The sequence below is a fragment of the Barbus barbus genome, assembly GCF_936440315.1.
Source record: "Barbus barbus genome assembly, chromosome: 45".
Lineage (NCBI taxonomy): Eukaryota > Metazoa > Chordata > Actinopteri > Cypriniformes > Cyprinidae > Barbus > Barbus barbus.
Window position 1 is genome coordinate 24104578 of NC_136723.1, and position 7591 is coordinate 24112168.

The window sequence follows — 7591 nt, forward strand, 5'->3', positions numbered from 1 at the left end:
TTAAATAATCATGTAGAGATAAGAGACAGATTGAGTGTCACTTTAGAGCGTCACCTTAGAAACGCCCTGGCAATCATCAAAAATACTCTAGCATCTGCACAGCATCACAATTAAAAAAAACATTTAGACCATTTTAGAAATATCAACACCCTTACCACTACTTACAACCGCATAGCAACATGATAAAAGTCCTGGAAGCCACCAAAAACTCAAGCAACCACATATGTAGAAATGTGATTACAACAAATAAGAACACCTTAGCAACTCCCTGACAATCACATACAGTAGCAACACACTAAAAACCTTAACAACACCCTGGAAACATGTTAAAAACACTCAGAACACCTTAGAACTGGTCTGACAATCACTCAAAATACCATAACAACTGCAAAACAACATGTTGAAACACACTCTGAACACTTTAAAAAATAGCAACAGCCTGGTAACTACCTAAAACTCTCTAGCAACTGCATAGCAACATGGTAAAAAAAAAACCTCAGAACACCCTAGAAACAGCAACGTTCTGGAAACCACCTACAAAAAACCTAGCAACCACATATGTAGCAGTGTGATTACAACAAATAAGAACACATTAGCAACAGTAACTCCCTGGCAATCAAATATGGTAACACACTAAAAACCTTAACACCACCCTAAAAACATGCTAAAAACAATCAGAATACCTTAGAAATGCCCTGAAAATCACTCATCATACCCTAGCAACTGCAGAACAACATTTTGAAAAACACTCGTAACACTTTAGAAATAGCAACGCCCTGGAAACTATCTAAAACGCCCTAGCAACCGCATAAAAAACACCTTAGAAACAGCAACGTTCTGGAAACCACTTAAAAACCCCAGCAGCCACATATCACATAAGTGTGATTACAACAAATAAGAGCACCTTAGCAACAGTAACTCTGTGGCAATCACATACAGTAGTAACACATTAAAAACCTTAACAACACCCTGGCAACAAGCTAAAACCACTCAGAAAACTAGAAACTTAGAAATGCCCTGAAAATCACTCAAAATAGCCTAGCAACTGTAGAACATGTTGAAAAACACTTGAAACACTTTAGAAATAGCAACGCCCTGGCAACTACCTAAAAAACCCTAGCAACTGCATAGCAACTACCTAAAATACCCTAGCAACTGCATAGCAACATGATAATAACCACTAAGAACACCTTAGAAACAGCAACATCCTAGAAGCCACCAAAAACCCTAGCAACCACATACTTAAAATAATTATTACAATCAAAAAGAACACCTTAGCAACACCTGGAAATCACATAGAGTAGCAAACTATGAAAAAACACCTAAGAAACACTCTGGCAACATGCTAAAAACACTCAGTACACCTCAGAAACACCCTGGCAACCACCCAGAACACTCTTGCACCAAGTTTTGCCATTTAAATCTACCTCAGTGAATGTCTAAGTCTAGTTTATCAGCAAGTGGTGTTGTGCCACAGATTTGAGCCACTAGAAGAGAGTATTGCACCATCATTCTTTACAAGAACTGCCGGCGAAGTCACACAATCACACAGTTGTTTCTGTGTTGCCTAATACTTGAATGGAGCTCTAAAAGAAATAATGAGCATAGTATATCTTTATTAAATGTTAAACAGGGCATTACTTAACGCAACACAGCCATGTTAGCAATGGCCTTCAGATAAATCTCCCCTTGACAGTGGATGTGCCCACTACTTTTCAAGCATGTTATCATTGGATGGGTTTCAATTGTTGTATATCCTCTTGCACAATGAGTGTTTTAAAAGGCAGCAGCTGTGGAAGAGCGTCAGAGGGGACATTTTCTTTCTCCCTATGGTGTAACAGTGGAAAAAACACATTTCAGTAGGGTCTCTGCAGTCAAGTCCTAGTGAAATTTCATTTACTTCGCATTTTGCTGTGACCAACATGTGGTTAAAACATATAATAAATGTGCCACAGACAATATTCTACAAGTTCATATGCATGTGAAAATATGAGCTTGTGGCAAATTTGCACAAATGATTTGCCCGAATACTTTATTTTTGTTAAAGTGGTCCAATTATACCAATTATATATATTTTTTTCACATTTTTCACGCTATAAGCAGTTCTCCAATCAGAACACACTGGGGCAGCTAACCAATCAGAGCACATTTCGTATCTTGGAAGGAGGGGCTTCACTGGAATAGGAACTAAACTGCATTTAAAAGAGACTGCGAAGGGAGGTGCTGCAATAATGTAAAATATGTGAAAAAATAATGCGTTTTTGGAACAATCAAGCATGAAAATCTATTCTAGTACACCCCAAAAACCAAATCAAGACTTCGTAACTACTCAAGCATGCATTGGTATAGGTGATGTTTTAAAGATAGCAACATTTGGAGAAATTTATACAGGAAAGTCGTAACAAAGCTTGCTAAGTTACATGCTAGGCGTAGCGTGACGCACACATGACCAGAAGCACATGCATGTTTTTAACTGACTCATCTCTTGAGCATCAGGGGTTTTTGTGAGCTGGGGCTCTTTGAAACTGCCTGTAAACTTTAACTACTGGCATCTTATGTTTCAAGGAAACAAGCGCAATATCCAGCCTCCCAATGGGAAGCAGCTGAACGCGAGAGTCATTAAAGAGACTTCACACAAATGAAAACCAAACTACCGAGCCACACAGGCTTAATCCTGTCAATGTGAGGATATTTCAATACATGCGATGAATTAAATGTCATTTTTAGCAGATCAGCTACAAGTAGTAGATACAATATGATAAAAGACCATAACAATTTCTCCACTCACTTTTGCATCAGTGAGAAAACATGGTAAATTCATAGTAAACAGCCTGTACTGGGGAGTAACCAATTACAAGTATTCTGGATTAGATTCCAAAAATGTTGTACTTGTATGATTATACTACATTTTAAAATACTAGTAATCAGTAACCAGACTACAGTGTTTTTAATTGATTACATGATTACATATTATTCACAAAATAGCTAAACAAATATATATATATTTGTTATTTTAAAATGATTTATTTACATTTTATTAAAATATTTTTTATGATTTAATTCATTATTAGCTTTTCATTAAACTCACAAATGCCTTGCAGTTCCTTCATGAAACCCAGTTTGGGAAAACGTGATGTAATGTTTAATGCACTTTAACAACGAATGGAATATATTATCTTTCTCTTTGTAGTTTCAAATGGTACAAGATTATTTTTATTTAAATCAATGTGATGAATTTGTTAGATTACTGTGATTATATTACCTAAAAATGTGTAATCAAATGGATTACGTTACTGACTACAATTTTATGTAAATTGGAATCAGCAACGGACAACAATTGATGAAACCATCTCACGGATGTGTTGTTTGGTCAAAGGTGGGGTTTGGAGATCTGTCTAACTTTGACAGGGCATATAAAAGGCATGAAATGAGCAATGAACATTATTAGTGGCAACAATTGGAGCTACATCTGCAGGTGTAGAAAGGAGCTTCTCCTGTTTAAAAGGCTCAAGTCCTACACCCGTAACACAATGGGCCAAGACCGTTTAAGCAGCCTAGCTCTGCTGGCCGTTGAGAGGACTTTTCACTGGAAAAGACGCCTAGTTGGTACGACAGGGTCACAGAGCATTTTCTTGAAAAGGAACGTAGGGCAGAATTTACGTATAAATAAATGGACAGTTTTTATGATGTAGGCCGAAAATTAGCTTCCCCTCTTTGAAAGACCAGCAGCCGCCACTGCCTCACAGAAACTGATATAAGATGTTACAGTCTCTGTGAGCTCGTCCAGATCATCAGCAGCTTCAAAAACCACTCCAATCAGTGAGGTCAAGACAGGCTTGTAAAACCCGCTCTGTCTCATTAGTCCATCTCTTTACAGTCCTTAATACAGGTTTAACAGATTTAAGTTTCTGCCTGTAGGACGGAATAAGATGAACCAAACCGTGATCAGAGAGTCCTAAAGCTGCTCGTGGGATGTGATATGCGTCCTTTATCACAGCGATCCAGTATATTACTGTCTCTGGTGGGACATGTGATGTGCTGTCTGTATTTTGGCAGTTCACGGGAGAGATTTGCTTTATTAAAGTCCCCGAGAATGATTAAAACAGAGTCCGGGTGTTGTTGCTCACTCTCTGTGATCAGATCAGTGAGTTTCTGTAGAGCTGTGCTCACGTGCGCTTGCGGTGGAATGTAGACACTCACGAGAATGAACGAGCAGAACTCCCGCGGCGAATAGAAAGGTTTACATTTGATGAAAAGCGTTTCTAGATCAGAACAGCACATCTTCTTTAACACAGTTACATCTGTACACCATCTCTCATTGATGTATAAGCACGTCCCGCCACGCGATTTCCCCATCGATTCCGCGTCGCGATCTGCTCTGATCAGCGTGAAATTAGGCAGATGTTATGCGCTGTCTGGAATGGTGTCGTTCAGCCAGGTTTCTGTGAAACACAGGGCAGCAGAGTTTGAAAAGTCCTTGTTAAACCGGGAAAGCAGAAGGAGTTCGTCCGTTTTGTTGGGTAGAGAGCAGAGATTCGCCAGATGGATGCTAGGCAACGGCATTCGAAATCCATGCTGTCTGAGCTTCACAAGCGTGCGGCTCACTTCCCCCGTCTGCGCGCCCTAAAGCATCTAAACAGCGCCGCAGCTCCACAGACTACTATGTTCAGCAAAACATCAGAATAATCGAAAACTGGTTGGAGATTTTGTGTCCTGCCGAATGTTCAGCAGTTCTTCCTTGGTGAAACTGATCGTGTTAGGCAAGGCAAGGCAAGGCAAGTTTATTTATATAGCACATTTCATACACAGTGGTAATTCAAAGTGCTTTACATAAAAGAAAGTGAAATAGACATTAAAAATCAATAAAAACATGGAAATAAAAATAATAAAAACAAGGTATTTTAAAATGATATAGAAATTGATTTAAAATAAATTTAAAGAAAATTATTATACATTGCAGTCAGTTCCGACATATAGCACAGTGCTCATTCAACAAATGTACAGTTAACAGATGAGTTTTGAGTCTTGATTTAAATGTGGCGAATGTTTTAGCACATCTGATCTCTTCTGGAAGCTGGTTCCAACTGCGGGCCGCATAATAGCTAAACGCAGGTTTTGTGTGAACCCTTGGTATTTCTAACTGACTCGATCCTAATGATCTGAGTGGTCTGTTCGGTTTATATTCAGTGAGCATATCAGCAATATATTTAGGTTCTGGGCCATTGAGTGACTTATAAACAAGTAAAAGTACTTTAAAATCAATCCTAAATGTAACTGGAAGCCAGTGTAAGGACCTGAGGACTGGTGTGATATGCTCAGATTTTCTGGTTCTAGTCAGAATCCTGGCAGCAGTGTTCTGGATGAGCTGCAGTTGTCTAATGGTCTTCTTGGGAAGGCCGGTGAGGAGACCATTACAGTAATCCACCCTGCTGGTGATAAAGGCATGAACAAGTTTCTCCAAGTCTTGACTGGAAACAAAACATCTAATTCTTGCAATGTTTTTGAGATGAGAGTATCCTGATTTAGTTACTGCTTTGACATGACTACTGAAACTAAGGTCTGTCTCCAGAATCACCCCAAGATTTCTGACTTGATTTTTCGTTGTTTGACCCCTAGAGTCAAGATATGCATTCCCCTTGAGAACTTCATCTTTGATTCCAAATGCAATGACTTCAGTTTTCTCCTTGTTTAACTGAAGAAAGTTCTGGCACATCCAACTGTTAATTTCATCAATGTCTGTGTTAGACAAACAAAAAACAGGAAAAACTAACAAAAACTGGAGAGCCAAGCACAATGGCTGCCATGCACAGCGCCATCTTGTTAACATACAGTAACCTTAACTGTAAGAGGTCATTGTACTATAAAAACATCCTGTAAGTTTCAGAATCCAAAACTTTCTTGTTAGTCTAAAAACAGCTTATATTGAAGTCAATCTGCCAAAACGTCAGTTTGTGGAATGTGCCGCTCTGTGATGTAATAGTGTGGATAAGCACCGCCTCCGCAGAGGAAGATCAACACCTGCTTCTACATCGATGCCTGTTTAGCCAGTTATTTTTATGAGGTTTGTATTAAGTAGTAATACAGTAAGACACTGGTATTAAAAGGCAAATTCAATATACACCTTATTGATGATGCATACATTGTAGGCAGATGAACCCTGAATATAAAAACAATACACAAAGTTTCATTAATTTTTTCCCATAGAAATCCATTATCAATAAAACACTTAACCATTTAGCGCATTGCATTCATATTCCGGGCTCATCTTCTTACCTATATAAGGTATGTATCATCAGTAAGGTGTATACTGAATTAGATTTTTTAATTTCACTCTTTTAATACCTTGAGGCACTTTAAGTGTTTTTCACATTAACATTTTATTGATGTTGTAATAGTCACGCCTATTCAAACAGTGCGTTCAAATGAAGGGGGTTAAAAACAGGACAGAAAATAGCTTATTACTTCTAAATTATGAGTGTTTATAGCATGTTGCTATGTGGTTGCTAGGGTGTTCTGAGTGTTTATAGCATGTTGCTATGTGGTTGCTAGGGTGTTCTGAGTGTTTATAGCATGTTGCTATGTGGTTGCTAGGGTGTTCTGAGTGTTTATAGCATGTTGCTGTGTGGTTGCTAGGGTGTTCTGAGTGTTTATAGCATGTTGTCATGTGGTTGCTAGGATGTTCTGAGTGGTTTTAACCTGTTGTCATGTGGTTGCTAGTAGTTTAAGCATGTAATGCAGTAGCTAAATGGGTTTAGCTTGTTGCTATGCAGTTGTTGGGGCGTTTGGAGTGGTTTTATACTGTTATGCGGTAGCTGCAGTTTTCTAAATGGTTTTATCTTGCTGCTATTAGGCTGTTCTGATTAGTTTTAGCATGTTGTTAGGCATAAACCACTTATTAACACCATAGCAACTGCATCGGAGTGGTTCTGAATGTTTTTAGCTTGTTAAGATATTGCTAGTATGTTCTGAGTGTTTAGAAAATGCTTTACAACTTGCTAATGTATTCCAATTAGTTTATCATGTTAGTATTCTGAGTGCTTTTAGTTGCTAATATGCGCTGAATTGTTTTAGCGTGTTGTTTTGCAGATGCAAATGAGTTCTGAGTAGTTTTAGCAGGCTGTTTTGTGGTTACTAGGTGGTTACTTTCAGGCCCAAATTAAAAGAGCTCACCTCCAAGTCTGGATTATGATATTCTGGGCTCTAGTCATGGTTCGGGGCCCTACGTCAGTCTAAATCTCTGGGAGTTTTTAGTCTGCCAGGTGAAAACCACAAGTCTGAAAATAACATAAAATAATAAGCAATAGCACAGCTTTCCTCAAAAGACCACACAATCTGAGATATCAGTGCACTGTTGCAGGATAAATTACACGCCAAAGTTACACTTAGGGTTAAGATTCTGTTAAAATATAGCCTTAGCACGGCTAATGATATTATTTAAAAGAATGGACCATAAGTGCTCAGAGAACCATACACAGAGTCAAATTTACCTTGACGTTTGCTTGTGCCATGGGATATGAGGCCATCTACTGGTCCTGGAGCTCACAGATCTTTGGTTCTTTCCCAGAAAACACTGTTTAACTTGGCAACAATG